The sequence below is a fragment of the Equus caballus genome, chromosome 5 (genome assembly GCF_041296265.1).
Source record: "Equus caballus isolate H_3958 breed thoroughbred chromosome 5, TB-T2T, whole genome shotgun sequence".
In the NCBI taxonomy this organism is placed as follows: Eukaryota; Metazoa; Chordata; class Mammalia; order Perissodactyla; family Equidae; genus Equus; species Equus caballus.
Window position 1 is genome coordinate 66,490,704 of NC_091688.1, and position 16,087 is coordinate 66,506,790.

General features: G+C 35.2%; 1 long non-coding RNA gene across 2 annotated transcripts in view; it reads right to left on the reverse strand.

The window, feature by feature from the left end:
• Positions 1-994: 994 nt before the first annotated feature.
• The window catches only part of LOC138924376 (uncharacterized), a 55,257-nt gene continuing 40,164 nt past the window's right edge, over positions 995-16,087 (reverse strand). The window contains exons 2-4 of one of the 2 annotated variants that reach the window (XR_011439423.1): positions 10,726-10,847; positions 6,724-7,041; positions 995-1,526 (exon numbers count right to left, since the gene is read on the reverse strand). This is a non-coding gene — a long non-coding RNA (uncharacterized lncRNA). Of the gene's footprint in view, positions 1,527-6,723; positions 7,042-10,725; positions 10,852-16,087 lie in introns of both variants that reach the window. The other variant, XR_011439422.1, reaches the window with a different exon arrangement.

Below are 16,087 nucleotides of genomic sequence, written 5' to 3' on the forward strand. Positions count from 1 at the left end.
AATTAGCCTGTCATCAGTTCTATCTGCTTTACCAGTTATTAAATTTGTGAATACTACCTGTTACTTCTCTTTTAGGAATAATCTTCAAGAAAGATACAAGAATGCCGTTGAGCCCAGATATTTGCCTTCAGTTCCAAATTTAAAATGAAGATATTAGAGTAAATACCTTTTAAGATATTGTGGAATTCTGAAATTTTCTGATTGTTATAATTCTAGGAATGGAAAGAACTAGTATTTCCATGTTAAAGATAAGAAACCTGAGACTCAAAGCAGTTGAGATGGACTAAGGACACATGACCTGGAAGTGTCAGAAGAGGAATTCAATTTAAGACATTTGACTTCTGTGGGTTTTTCAGTTTGCCACTGTGTGCTCAATATGGTGGTTTCTCATACAAACACTGAGTATGCAGTAGAATATAACATGGATATAAAGTAAATCCTGGTCAAGTAGGTTTACTAGTTTATTGTCAAGAAAGTGTTAATTTTTTTTTAAAATACGGGATAGATGTTTTCCAAATACCATGTAATTGTAGGCTTTATTATAATGTTATTGTGTCATGGATGTCCTTGAAAGAAAGGAGTTGCTCAAGCAAAGCCAGCTGAAAATCAGCAAACTGTACTTAAGGATTACATCTATGGCTGTAAATAGATTTTTAGAGTTCACATTTTATTTGTGTGTTTTTATAGCAATCAATAGGAAGCCATCTATAGCATTTAGGTGTTCCCATGCTGATTACTGTGACTGCTACTGAATCGCTGCTAGGAAATTCAATGTGTTAACAGCTTATATTGGCTAGCTGAACACATCACTTGAATAGAATGGGAAACAGCAGTAGAGGGCCAGTGTAAACGAAAAATACAAAAGTCTAGTTGAATAGAGAACGAAGCGGGGAGAAAGGCTGTTCCTAAATTTTCTCTTAAGGATTGGAACTCTCCAATTGTACTAGTATTTAATACCAGGTCAAAAATATACATTAACAATAATTCCGAATCTTTTCCTTGTCATATATTCTGCAAGAGCAAAAGCCAGATTATCCCAAAAGAGTACACTGAGATTTTGGTTTAGCAGTTTTTGTGTTTTTGATAGTGGAAAGAGGAGAGGGGTGGCCCAAACACATTCCCACATACCGCTCTCCTTAAGTGAAATCTCAGGAAAGTTAATTAATCCATTCCCATAGTATAAAAAATTGTCTTATCATGTTCCTTGTAATCAAATCATATTTCATATAAGACCTCTCCAGATTAAATCCCAGAATCTTGGAAAAAATGACTCAGAGATTGCTATTTTCTTGACTGGAATTTTAGGAAGTATTCTCTAAAATGATTAGAATCTAAACTACAAAAGAATTTATTTTTCAAATCAATACCTCGGAACCAGTTACAGGCAACCTTAGCATGTTTATTCCATCAGGTCAGGTGCCATCTACTAAACCTAAGTGACAGCACAGCTCCCACTGGATTCACATTCACTTTAGAACAGTCTTCAAAGGATGCTTCTCAGGGATGAAAGTTGCAGTACAATTAGTCTGGAAAAAGTAAAGACAACTTGTGACATATTTCGAAATACTTAACCAGAACATCACAAAACACTAGACATAATTTAAAATTGATTTAAAAAGGATCAAGACAATTTAAAGTAAAAATTAAAGAAATTAAAGTTAAAATATGCAAATATAATTGATTATATGTTTGTATGTTTGTTTTAAACTTTATTTGAAAAATAACCTACCTAAAAAATTATGATGAAAACATTTATATATTCTGGGTTTTAAAATATTAATTGAGAGATTTAGAAGAGGCCTATGTTGTTATGTTTATATCAGTATATTAATTACTTATTTGGAGCATGAGTTTCAGTTGCCTGTGGAGAGTAATAAGGTGGGGCAATGTAACTGCATTTTTTAAAGGCATACAGCAGGCAGATAGGTGATTTAATTTGATATATTTCTTCAAACACACAGAGATTCATGGGAGCTTTATAATGCAAAATAATTAAATTATTAGAAAAACACACCCTTTTAAAAACAACTTAATTGACAGTATTCTGATTCTTTTATAGAAACATAACCATCTTTTACTTTGCTTTTCTAAAAAGGGAGGTAAGATGTAATTTAGGCATGAAAAGTACTTCAATGTAAATGTAGTAAAACTAATGGAAAAAATAGATCACTAATTTATATTAAGAACAAATGGAGGATATTAAAATATCTTCGCAGATGATTTTACATTCTTCCATTAATTGTGGAATTTATAGATTTATGATTTCTATTTGAATTACTTATATTTAAATTATGAATAAAAATGCACCCTTAGTCAAATTAAATTATTGAGTGGCTTGCCAGTGTGATTTATTTTGTTATAATCTTAACTTCCTATGATTGTTATTTTGAATGTCCTTACTTATAGATTTAGGAAACACTGGGCAAAAGGAAAGCTGTAGAAAAATTTAGAATTAAAAATGTGTGTATGTATAAAATATCATTTTTTGATAATATCCTTTGGTAATTTTTTAGGAGGAATTATGAGTTGAATTTCAATACACTTTTTAAAACCTGGTTATTAGGTACCATAATCCCAATTCATTATGAGTTTTGAATTTGAACATACCTCAAGGAAGAAAAATGTTTTATCAGCAAAATTATTGCATCTCAAGGCAATATTTAATTATTAATTTTATAAGGCTTCTATTTTGGTGTCTTTTGCTGCCTTAGTAAAGAAAATAATAGAGGATTCAATAATACTGCGGAGAAAATGCATTCAGGCTGGCATTTTAAAATATGTTGGTCTTTGGAAAACTCTGGACTCTCCTCTAAATCAGTGCTTTTTAATCAAAGCCTGAAATGAGAAACTCTTTTTTGTCATTTGAAAAATTATGCTGTGAATTATTGCTATTAAAAAGTTTGCTTCTGATATGAGACTGAAAATTAGCAGAGAAATCTTGACAGAATTTTCTGGTATGCTTAGAGAGTCTGAAAGCTTGGAAGCATACGAGGCAGTACTTTAAAATGTTTAAATGCTAATTTTTAAAGATATCTTTTTGCCTCTTAAAAGTAAAGGAGTCTACTGATTAATGTTTTTGTTTTTCTGTGTTTTAACTGTAATTATATTTTAGGTTTTAATGGTTTGGAATTCGATTTATATAGCATTGACATAATGTTATAACACACAATTTGCGGAATAAATGACACAAGGGCCACTAAGAAAGGATGATTTGAGTAACGCTTAACAATAGTAAGATCAATAACCATAATAATAATAAGCATTTATATTTTTTGAGTGCTTAATCTGTTCCATGTTCTATGTTTAGCAGATGATAAACACAATCCCAATTTTCCCTCATAACAAATCCCTAACCTATGTACCACTATATTATCCTCGTTATTTTACACTGAGTACGAGATTTCCCAAGGTCATACAAAGTTAAAAATGTTTTCACTTGCACCTGTTTTTTGAAATAGTCAGAACCCAAATATTGAGAAAAATGGTACATCAGCAATTGAAATGCCTATTTGACTTTAAAGCCTATATTCTGAATTGCCATCCCTTAGCGTCTCATAAATTATTAGACCACAATTATCCTACCCTAGTTGGCCTTTGAGGGTTGTATTGAGAAGATATCAAGAATTTACATTCTTATGCCTATTTCAGTCACCCTCTATGTGGAAAGGTATACATAATTTAGGAAACCCCGTTATCTTTGTTTCAGTGGTACAACTGTAAATAACTCTTTTTTGGAAACTCTTCAAGGATTTGAATATTGATTTGCCTTGAATGTGTAGCTGGATGACAGGAGATATTGCTGTACTAATCCTCCAGCTATTAAGGGTGGAAAGCTAGCTTCTTGAGCAAATTTGCTACAGTCTCTACTTTTGACCATTAAAAACTCTCATTTATTTCAGAAACTTTCCTATTTTGGGTTTCACGGATCTATGAAAAATGCCTGACACTCTGTCCATAGAGATAAACAGTCCTTGAGTAATTTTGTAGTTGCCACTGGCTTCAGGTTTTATTATTATTATTACTAATATTATTATTATTACCATCATCATCATCAATTTCAGGTAAGGCATTTCTTCTCATTCTTAAATGTAGTCACAGCTATCTGGTAGAGAGAAAACTCGACTGGGATTAAAGAAGCTGAAATCCGTCATCAAATCCTTCTCTCTTTTTGTGACATTGCATTACCTCAGGATACCTCTGTAAGGCATTTAATGTGAGAATTCATCCTGTTTCTAAAATGCCAATGTAAATTTAACACAAACTACTGCATCTCATCATATTATGAAATAACAAATCAGGTATGTTAATTGATCTTCCAAATACTATGTGATTCTCTAACCATGTTAAAGTGGCTGATTTACAAATATAAACATTTGTTTTAAAGCCCAGTTACTTGATCTGCTCCTGAATCTAGTTCTTTTTTGTACCCAAAAATATATAGTTTGTTTTATTTGGTTTAAGTTTTCAAAAGATAACATTAAATTGAAGGTGACCTCTCTGGGGCATTTTCCTTTTGCCAAAGAGGGTATAAGGACAATGGGGGCAGAGAGGACTTAGAGAACAGCAATAATTTTTATATGGTTTAATATCCCCTGAATTCAAACAAAGAGAAATGAGTTGCACTTTGAGTGCATTGGAAGATACATCCCCATAGGCTTGGATAAAATGTAAAAGATCTTTCCACTTGTTCTTGTATTTGGAATTATTTGGCATCAGAATACTGAGACAAGTGAGAAAGACATTAAGTTTGGAATCTGATCCCTGCTCTGCCCTTGAATTTCACATTCAATACTCCTTTTTAAAAGCTCCCATAAGAGACCATTTCCACATTATTCCTCTTTATGCTAAACTTGATAGTCAAATATGACTATTTGAAGTCTGATTTTCAAATATAAGAACCCAACCTGGAATTTCAAACACAATTGTATAATAATCTTTGGGTAGAATAGAATGCAACGATCTTCCAATGAATAGAAACACCTGCTTTACAGATACCCCACGGAGGACAAGACATACACATGCGAGCAATTCAACAAATTTAACAAGACCTAATGAGCCTTGAAACTGTAATTTAATTCTTAACTTCTGTGAAGTAAATTTAGTAATGACTTATAAGGATCATCATCATCCACACTTAGAGAGTCATTAACAGGGAAGTGGAAACACCTGTCCTTTTATGTAAGGCGCTCAGTTCACTTTATCTAAGATTTGAAGCTGCTGTCCTTTGCACAGGAGCAACAAAGATTCCAGGGTTAAAATGATCTTATAAACAAAATTCCGTACTACAAGGCATGGCGATCTTTGATATCAGATTCCACAGCTACGAGGTGAAGGCTAACAAGCGCTTTATAACTTGTATCGCCAGGGATAAGTAGGTCTGGAGTGATCGATCTACCCGTGAGTAATAGCCTGTGTGCACGACAGTCATTACAAACAAAGATATGTTTGCTTCATATAGTTGAGTTCTGGAAGAGACTATTTTCTTGTAACGAGTTTCCTTTGTTAACATCACAATGAAGTCTCTAAGCATTCTTTCTCTGATATTATTGTTTTAGTGTAAGAGTTTTTGTGTTTGATTTTAGACAAAGATACTGGTCATAATCAGTATTAAGACCATGACTGGATAAGCTGGAGACCAAGCAAAGTATTCCAATACTGAAATTTAATATCTGTTAATAAAGTGCAAGAATAATGTTTCAATACCCATTTTCCTTCCCAATCTCTCTCACATCATGACTTCTCATTTCCACGGAGATGCCTCACGAAAGCGCTAACAGATAAAAGAGTTGTGTGTCCTATTCTCTCTAATACTCTTTTAAAATGAACTCAAGTAAATTAAGCATCAAGGGCAGCTCTGAAGGATAAAATTTGTCACAAAAGCCCAAGAGGAAGTGTAGATTATTGGAAGGGATGGAACATGAAATCTCAAGCCACCTTCTGCCACCTTCCAGTCTACTAGTCTAGTGACACCACTTGAATTGGAGGTGGCAGGAATGAGTTGATTCCGTTCCAATTCTTAATTTCTGTGCGACTCAGTTTCCTCATCTATAAATAATGATTTTGCTCAACTCCACGTTTCTTGAGAGAACACAATGAGATAAATGTCTGATATTACTTTGGAAATGGGCATATTTAAGTGAAACTGTTGTTATTGTTCTCATATTCTGTATTTCAATCATTACACAAACTTAATACTGAATGTTTACCATGATCAGGCAGAAGTGTGAGCCGAGTGTGAGAAGGAATTGTTGTTGAGAGGGCTCTACTCCAGGAATTATGCAGAGCTATCCAGGGAGAGCAACAATATGTTTTGTTGTTCTTGCATTACAGATGAAAATGAACTAATTTGGAATTATTGTTATTATGTCAATAATGGTATCACTATTTATTATTTTATTTTTAGTACAACCCAATGAACACTTATAAAAGAAGGAATGAAGGAGTAAGAGATTGCTTGAAGAAGTTGGGGTTATAGGGCTGTAGAGTTATAAAGAGAGGGGACCATAAGCCATGAAAGTAAGGAAAGGGGATATGATGGAAGGAAAGTGGGATGATGGAAGCAACAACCACGTTTTGCGGTGAATCTCAGTTTTGCAGAGATAATCAGATACAGGAAATTCAACTGGCCTAAGAATATGCACTTTATCTAAAGTAATCTCAAATTAGTGTGTAATAGGAATCACTGAGATGCTAGCTAAAGTGCAGATTTCCAGGCTGAATCACCTGAGACTGTTTCAGTAGTGCTGTCCTGGACCCAGGGAATCAGGTCATGTAGCTCATGTAGTTGGTTTAAGGGCCACATTGAAAAATACAGAGTTAGGGGCCAGCCCGGTGGCACAGTGGTTAAGTGCGAATGTTCTGCTTCAGCGGCCAGGGGTTCGCCATTCAGGATTCCGGGTGCAGACATGGCACCGCTTGGCAAGCCATGCTGTGGTAGGCGTCCCATGTATAAAGTGGAGGAAGATGGGCACGGATGTTAGCTCAGGGCCAGTCTTCTTCAGTAAAAAGAGGAGGATTGGCAGCAGTTAGCTCAGGGCTAATCTTCCTCAAAAAAAAAAAGAAAAAGAAAAAGAAAAATACTGAGTTAGTTTACCTGAATTAAGTGATTAAAAAATCAAATCAATAAAATTTCGCTTATCACTGTTAAATTGAAAGCTCTATTTTATAGGTAGTTTAATAATATCGCCTCTAGATATTGAATAGCTACATCTGTTATTTGGCTTTGTCTTTTTTTGGTGACCAGAAGTTTTTAGGCGATGAAATCTAATTTATTGTTTGTTTTTTGTGTATTATATTCCTTGTTCTAAGAAAATTTTGCCTACCCAGGGCCATGATAGTATTCTCACGTTTTCCTCCAGAAGCATTATAATTTTTGCTTTTATGTTTGTGATTTGTTTGAAATAAATTGTTGTGTATGGTGAGAGGTAGGCGTTAAGGTCGTCCTCCCTACCCCGTGTGAAGATCTACTTATTCCAACACCATTTGTTGAAAGCATCTCTTTACTATTGGATTGTTCTGTTGCCTTAAAAAAAAAAATCATTTGACCATACAAGCTTGGGTCTATTTCTGGGCTTTCTATACTGTTCTCTTGATCTAATTATTAATTCTTATGCTAATATCAGGATCTCCTGATTACTGTAGCTTTATTATATGTCTTGAAATGAGGTAGTGTGTCTTCCAACATTATTCTTTTTAAAAATTCTTTTGGCTATTATATTTCCTTTGTCTGTCCATATGCATTTTAGTTCAGCTTATTGATTTCTACAAAATATCCTGCTGATACTTTGACTGAGATTGTGTCCAATTTATAGATCTAATTGAGAAAAACTGGTATCTTGAGTCACACTCCATGAATACAGTACTTTTACTAATTTATGTCTTCTATGGTTTCGTTCAACAGTGTTTGTGATTTCGCCATACTGACCTTGCATGCATTTTGTCAAGTTTCTGTCTACGTATTTCATATCTTTGGTGGTATATAAAAGCTCTGGATTTTTGTTTCAATCCCCAATCATTTATTGCCAGTATATTGACCTTGCCTACTGCAACCTTGCTAAACTCACTGATTAGTTATGGAAGCATTTTGTAGATTACCGGAGATTTTCTACATAAAAGATCATATCATGTGTGAATAGACACAGTTTTGTTTCTTCCTTTCAAATATGCATGACTTTTGACTCTTAGTTACCTTGTTATACTGGCAAAGATATCCAGGAGGTTGTTGGATAAAAGTGATGAGACCAGATATCTTTCTTGTGCCCGATGTCAGGGGAGAAGTATTCCGATTTTCTCATTGGATGCAAGGATAGTAGTGGTTTATTTTTTTGATATCTTTTCTACTCTGAGCTGGTTGAGACTTTCAATCAGGAATGAATTTCTTTTGCTCTTGTCATTCATCTTACGTTTCACATATGCTGTAAATGCATTGCTACTCTTTTGGGTTTGGACAGTTAGCTATTAGAGTAATTAAAAATGAGGAAAAATCTTCTATATTTACAGTTATTTAAAATTCATCAAGGGGCCGGCCCCATGGCTGAGTGGTTAAGTTCTTGCACTCCACTGCAGTGGCCTAGGGTTTCGCTGGTTTGGATCCTGGGTGCAGACATGGCACTGCTCGTCAGGCCACCTTGAGGAGGCGTCCCATCTGCCACAACTAGAAGGACCTGCAACTAAGATATACAACCATGTACCGGGGGGATTTGGGGAGATAAAGCAGAAAAAAAAAAAAAAAGATTGGCCACAGTTGTTAGCTCAGGTGTCAATCTTAAAAAAAAAAGAAAATTTATTGAGAGCCATTCATATGTTTGTATAGAGCCAAGTTTCTCTCTGATAATATAATAGTTTAAGAATTTATTTAAGTTTAAGAAATTATCAGGCATCCCTGATAATTTCTTCTAACATTTGTTGTAGTACAGGTGTCCTAGCAATGAATTCTCTAGTTTTTATCTAAAAGGCTTTATTTCTCCTTCACTTTGAAACCTATTCTCACCAGGTATAGAATTCTGGGATGACAGTTTTTATCTGTCAACCCTTTAAAATGCCTCCCGTTTGTCATCTAGGTTGCAGAATTTCTGACAAGAAATTTGCCATAATTCTTATTTTTGTTTTTGGGTATGTGATAACACGTTTATTTAGTGTTGCTTTTCAACAATTTGACTATGACATATCCAGGTGTTTATGTGTGTTTTTTGTTTTCGTTTGTAAATATATCTTGCAGAAACTTCTGTGCTGGACTTCCCTGTCTGCTCTTTTATTTGGGCTATCTTTTGTTGTAGAGACTTTTACACATAGCTTGTACTTATAGTCTCTTACTTATAGCTATTTTAAACACCTGATCTGATCCAACATCTGTGCCATATCTGAGTTTGGTCCTCTGAATTGCTTTCTCTCTTGACCGTGAGTTGTTTTTCCTTGCTTTTTTTTTAATGTGTCTGTAAATTTTTAACAGTGCTGAACATCATATGTAGGATAGTAAACTCAGGTAAATACTATTTATGCCTGAAAATTGTCATACTTCCTCTCATGCTAAGACATTAATGGGAAAGGAGGGTTGAGTCAATATAGTCAGGAGGTGAGCGGAGTGTGTACTTCGAGTCAGCTATGTTATTGTGCATCCGCTACACACTGCAAATTCTTCCATGGTCATCGGGCACTGAAGGGGAAGGTTTTTCACAACATTTCTGCTCTAACCTCATTTCTCTGCACTCATGCCGTAGAGAGGGTTTCTCACATTTTTGCCCTCCCATAGCAATAGACTGTTATGGCTTTTTACTCAGTGCCTGACAGCCTGGTTTTAGGGTAAAGGGTGTTTTTTGCTGTCCCAGAACCACCTTAGTCTTTGGCTGGGTCTGTGTACCACAGTCTTGAGTAAGAGCCTTTCTCAATGATCTGCCCTTGCACTAGCAGTTGGAGACCTCTAGTGATCTGAGCTCAGGATTATTACTGCTCTTCCTTCAGGGCTAGAGGGTCTGATTCCTTTTTCCACTCCCCAGCCACAATAGGTATTCACCTGTTTCTTGGGACAATAGTTTCTGCTGGCCTTCCTCTAAGAGCTTAATCAGTTGTTACTTAGCAGGGACAATCTGAGTTAGTTTGTACCTTTCCTGCTCCTCTAGCCCTTCCTGTCCTCCAGGCCCGTACCACTGTCTGGCCCAAGATCTTTCTTGTGAGTGCCTGATAGCGGTCCCTGGAGATAAGCCTATAAGTGGTCCAGTCTCCCCTTGTGTCTGTGACACCTTGGGTTTTATATTCTCATGCTAGCTAACAATCACATTTGAACAATTAGCTAATATTTTAAACAATTCTTTTTACTCATTTGCATGTCTGGCTGACCTTCCTCCTGTGTTTGATGATAGCTGATCTAATAGTCAAGCTCCATCTCTTTTTGGAATCTCCTGGCTTTCTTCAGATTTCAGATTATTTGGTTTGTGACCTCAGTTCTCCAAAAGGTTCAAGAAAAGCCAGGGTTTTGTAGATTATCTGGTGTTTTTAGAATGAGTAAGATTCTTTCCAGCTTTCTACATCCAAGGCAGAGAGAAATCTCTGCTCTGCTTTTCAGAGACTTTCTCGAATTTCTCAGCCTCTTGTTCTGAATAGCTTTTGAATCTTAAAAATGTTTTAAGGAGGGCCCAGCTCGGTGGCACAGTGGCTAAGTTCACACGTTCCACTTCGGTGGCCCAGGATTTGCCGGTTTGGATCTCGGGTGTAGACCTACGCACTGCTTACCAAGCCATGCTGTGGTAGGTGTCCCACATATGAAGTAGGGGAAGACGGGTACAGATGTTAGCTCAGGGCTAGTCTTCCTCAGCAAAAAGAGGATTGGCAGCAGATGTTAGCTCAGGGCTAATCTTCCTCAAAAAAGAAAAGAAAAAAAAATGTGTTAAGGAGAAAACAGGCCAAATATCAGTTTCAATTTTCTTGTCTCTATTTTCAGTGCTTCTGCCTGCTCAAGTCTCTAACTTTTGAGGACTTGTACTAACAAAATTGCCTAAAACTCTGCTGGTTTTTAAAATCAGATATCGATCCCTTTCATCAGTGACTCAGATTCTCAGCTTCTTGCCTGGCACCTAGAAGCAGTGTGATTCTCCTTACCGTGTGATCTTGTCCTTTCAAGCTGGGCTTGCCGGTGCAGTTCTCAAATGCTTCATTCATTCATTCATTTATTTAAATGTTTACTTTAACTGTGGAAGCATTAGTCTGCACAATCCATTTCATTTTAGTTAGGAGCAGACATCCCTTTTCTCCTGTTTTAATTAATTGCTATTCTCTCCTTTTCTTTTATCAATCTATCCACTTTATGATGCACCTGTCATCTTAAGCAGATTAATTAATACAATCTGGCAGTTTCATTTTAGGGTACGTGATATGCAGCTGTAAGAAAAAGACTATCCCTTAAAATACATTGGTTTAGACAAGAGTTTATTTTTCTCCCATGGAATAATCCAGATGTAGGATCCTGGTCTAAAGAGACTACATCCTGCTCCATAGGTAGATCAACATATTCCGGTTCTTTCTATCTTGCGGTTGCTCCTTCTGCTAGAATGTTATCCTAGTCTTTATGACCAAAAGTGGCTCTGCAGAACCACAGTTTTCAAAGCCTGAATGCTGCTGGTGTAGTTTTGGAGGCTGACATCACTTTAGAGGCAGGGCAATCATAGGCTTTTGGCAGGCAGGGCTTACGTTTCCTTTGACAAGAAAATTCCCTAAAAACTTAATTAGTTTCTGGGCTTTTCTTTTCTTCAAAATATCTTCTGAAAATAATCACAGTCAAACTTCTCATCTTGTCGTAATTCTTGAGCTTGGAAAAGATTGTACTTATTGGTCTTTATACCATGCCCATCTCTTTCTTCCTCAACTTAATGATGACCAATTTGTGGCAAAAATGAAAAAACAAAGTCAGCTGCAAGCAAAGAAAGTTTCTGTTAACTGGGCTGTTTCCCCTTCAATACAAATTAGGTAATTCTTGTCTGACTTCATGTCCCCTTGTAGAATTCTATTAAAACAATGATCACATATCATCATTGTAACTTTTGCTAATAAGTTCCTCTAGAGGAAATAATAGGCTTGGTGGGACAATGGTCTACTTTCTGTGTTAATAAAGGCAATAGTTTTATCAACAGCCTTCTCAGTTTCCCCTGCTTCAATATCTATTTGCACCACCAACTGCCCAACCTCGGAGACCTTACTACACATTTTAGGTTTATGATAGCACTCCACCTCCAGGTAAAATTTTCTGTACAGGTAAGTTACGACATGTTATTCACACATGTACATTCCTTCCCACCCAACCACATAATTTTGATGCTGTTAGTGCTGTGGAGTCGATTCCATCCTCTAGTGAAGCTGTGTACAGCAGAGCAGAACCCTGCTCGGTCTTTCTGCATCATCCTCTCATCTTCCAGCGCTATATCAGCCAGAAGAATAGAGTTTTCATGGCCAGTTTTTTCGAAAGTAGGAGGCCAGGTCTTTGTCTTAGTCACAAAGCTGGCAGCTCCGCTGAAACCTGTCCACCATGGGTGACCCTGCTGGTGTTTGAAATACCAGTTGGCATAGCTTTCAGCATCATAGCAACACACAGCCACCACAGTATGACAACCAATAGACAGGTGGTGTGGTTTCCTGACCTGGAAATGAACCCAGGCCACAGCAGTGAGAGGACCAAATCTTAACCACTAGATCACCAGAGCAAGCTAATCATATAATCATCATGTTAAAAATAAAATCAGGTAAAGAACTGTAAGTGATACCTTATACAGAATCTTTACTGGATAAGGAACTTTAGAATAGCTCTCTTGTTAGAATAACAATATCAACTGTAAATAATAAAAATATTTTGCATGCATGGATGGGTTTCAGAAGTCAGAAAGAATAACTCCAGGAGATGCAGTATTTTTCCAACTAAGGGTAAAACCATTTTTTCTGTCTTATTTAACTATTCTTAATGTTGAATCATTTATAAGTTAATTCTACGTTAATGAACAAAGAATTGGCTTATTGACACTGTTAAGTCTTAGAAGTCAATGCTGAGAAAACAGCAAGAAATTTTCAATTAACACAAGGATATTTTAAATATGATTATTGAGTATTTTGCTCTGATAGGCATTAGGTTTGATCTCGTGATAAACGCCCACAATTGCATGTACTTTTATTCCAGGCGTGAAGTGAAATTTAATTATAACAGCTAGTACACTTTTTTTACATAAACTTGTAACTTTATTCAAATTATTAAGCTGATCACCAACTGGTTTATAATGCATCAGTTCCTAGACTAATGAACCGTCTATCCTTGTCAATTTTAGTAATGTTTTGACAGTTTTTGCCTCAGTGCCTTTGAATTACAAGTGTGTGCAGCTGCATTGCTCACTGCTACAATAGGGTTCTCCCTAAGGATGGGGGAGATCATGATTTATGATTTTGAATTGTTTAACCAAGCAATAACATTTGATTATTCCATCACAAAGAAAACAAAACAATTTAGTTTTATGATCTTCATTAAAACCTTTGTTCATTATAAAAGTCAAATATAAATAACTTACACAAATACTTAAATATATGACAAAATATGCACATTTAAAAAGAAACAAAATAAGCCCAGCCTCGGTGGCCTAGTGCTTAAGTTTGATGTGTCCCACTTTGGCAGCCAGGTTCAGTTCCCGGGTACAAACCTACACCGCTCATCTGTCAGTGACCATGCTGTGGCAGTGACTCACATGCAAAAAGAAGAAGACCAGCAGAGGACGTTAGCTCAGGGCAAATCTTCCTCAGCAGAAAAAAAATAAATAAATAATAAACAAAATATTTATAGCACATGAGATAGCCTATGCAGGTACGCAAACCCTTTTCTGCAGTTGTGAAATCCAAAAAACTCTGAAAAGCAAATTTTTTAAATAGCCCATTTGATGGCAAAATCTGCTCTGGATTGAAATGAAGCTATTTGTTGACTGAATTTATTACACTTAATGTGTATATTAAATGTTTGTTAAAAAATATTAATGTATTTGATCATGAAGTGCTGCTCCAGACTCTGCTGTGAGTGGTAATTAATATTCCATGTATACACATTATTGCTTTACTAAGATAAATGTATATGCGATATATGTAAATATATTTTATAATTCATATATATATATTTGAATCAAATGTTTCGGATAAAGGATTATAAATCTGTAAAATTAGATTGAACCGTAAAAAGCTGTACACCAAAAAGTAGATTGGCAATTTCATTTAGTTCAACGATGTAGTTCAATCTGATGTTCCTTGATTACTTAAAAATAATTGTAAACAAATTAGTTCACTATACATATAGATATAAAGCATAAAAACTACAATTACTAAACCTTATGTTAAAGCTTCTCCCTAAAAAAAGAACTCAATTCACAAATAATTATAAACCTGCATTTCCATTTATAGCTCAAATTTTCCATCTAAATTCCCTTTTGTACTTCTATGTACTCGATAATTCAATCATTCTTTCCTCTAGTTGCTGTAACTTCACTGCACCTATTAATGATATCATGTCAGCCAGACTTGAAACCTCAGTCAGAATTGACACCAGCCTCTTGCTTGCTACTCATAACCTAGTTGTTCTTTCAATCTTTCTCACATCTTATTTTTTTTGCTACCATAGACATTAATCTAGTTTAGAAAACTTCGGGCTCATATCTGGACTATTGTAATAGTTGTCCAAACTGATCTTCTTGTATCTAGTTCTTTGACACTCCAATATGCTCTATCCATAGTTAGGTGCTTAATAGCATTTAACAACTCCTAATTTTCTCCTTAATTTATGTTCAATTTCCATAACTTAGCGGTAATGCCCTCTACAGTCTGGTCATAATTTTGTATCAAAAGCTTTTTTCCTTCAGCATGCTAGGAACAGAGGGGACTTCCTCAGCTTAATAAAGTACATTTGCAAAACTCCACAGCTAACACCATTCTTAATAAAGTAAAGGCAGAATGTTTTTCCTTAAGATCGAGAAAAAGTTAAGGATATTTACTGTTACCACTTCTACTTAGCATAATATTGGAAGTCTTAGCCAGTGAAATAAGGCAAGAAAAGGCGATAAAAGGCGTACAGATTAGAAAGAAAGAAATTAAAACTTCTCTTTTTGCAGATGGAGTAATTATGTAGAAAATCCCAAAGAATCTACAAAAACTTCCAGTACTAATAAGTGACTTCAGCAACGTTACATTATACAAGATCAACATATAAAACTCAATTATATTTCTATATGAAAAGCACCACATCCTTTGCAATTGCACCCCCAAAGTAGAATAATTAAGTATAAGCTTAACAAAACACATACAGGATCTGTATGCTGAAAACTACAAAATGATGATGAAATAAATAAACAAAGGTCTAAATTAATGGAGAGATATAATGTAATCATGATTGAAAAACTCAGCATAATAAAAGTATTAAATCTCTTCAAATTGATCTATGATCTATTTGATGTATAATCAATTTTAATGCAATTCCTATCAAAAGCCCAGCAAGCTTTTTTGTAGATATAGCCAATCTTATTCTAAAATGAATAGCTGAAACAGTTTTTGAAAGAGAGAAAATGCAGGAGAATTCACTCTCCCCAACATTAAGACTTCCTAGATAGCTACAAAAATCAAAACTGTGATATTAGTAGCAAGAATAGATAAATCAATGGAACAGATAGAGAACCCAGAAATAACCTCACACAAATATGGACAATTAACTTTTGACAAAAACTCACGGGCAATCAAATGGAGAAAGGATATTCTTTTCAAGAAATTGTGCTAGACTAATTGGACATCCACAGGCTAAAAAAATTAACCTCAACATAAACCTCAGACATTATAGAAAAAATAATTTTAAATGGATCATGGCATTACATGAAAAATGTAAAACTATGAGACTTTTAGAAGAGAACATAGAAGAAAATCTTTAGGATGTAGAACCTAGTGAAGAGTTCTTATATGCGAAATAGAAAGCATGATCCATAGAAGAAAAAAAATCAATAAATTGGACTTAATAAAAACTGAAAACCTTTGCTCTTCCAAAGACCCTATTAAGAAATTGAGAAGACAAGCTACAAATGGGGAGGAAATATTTGTA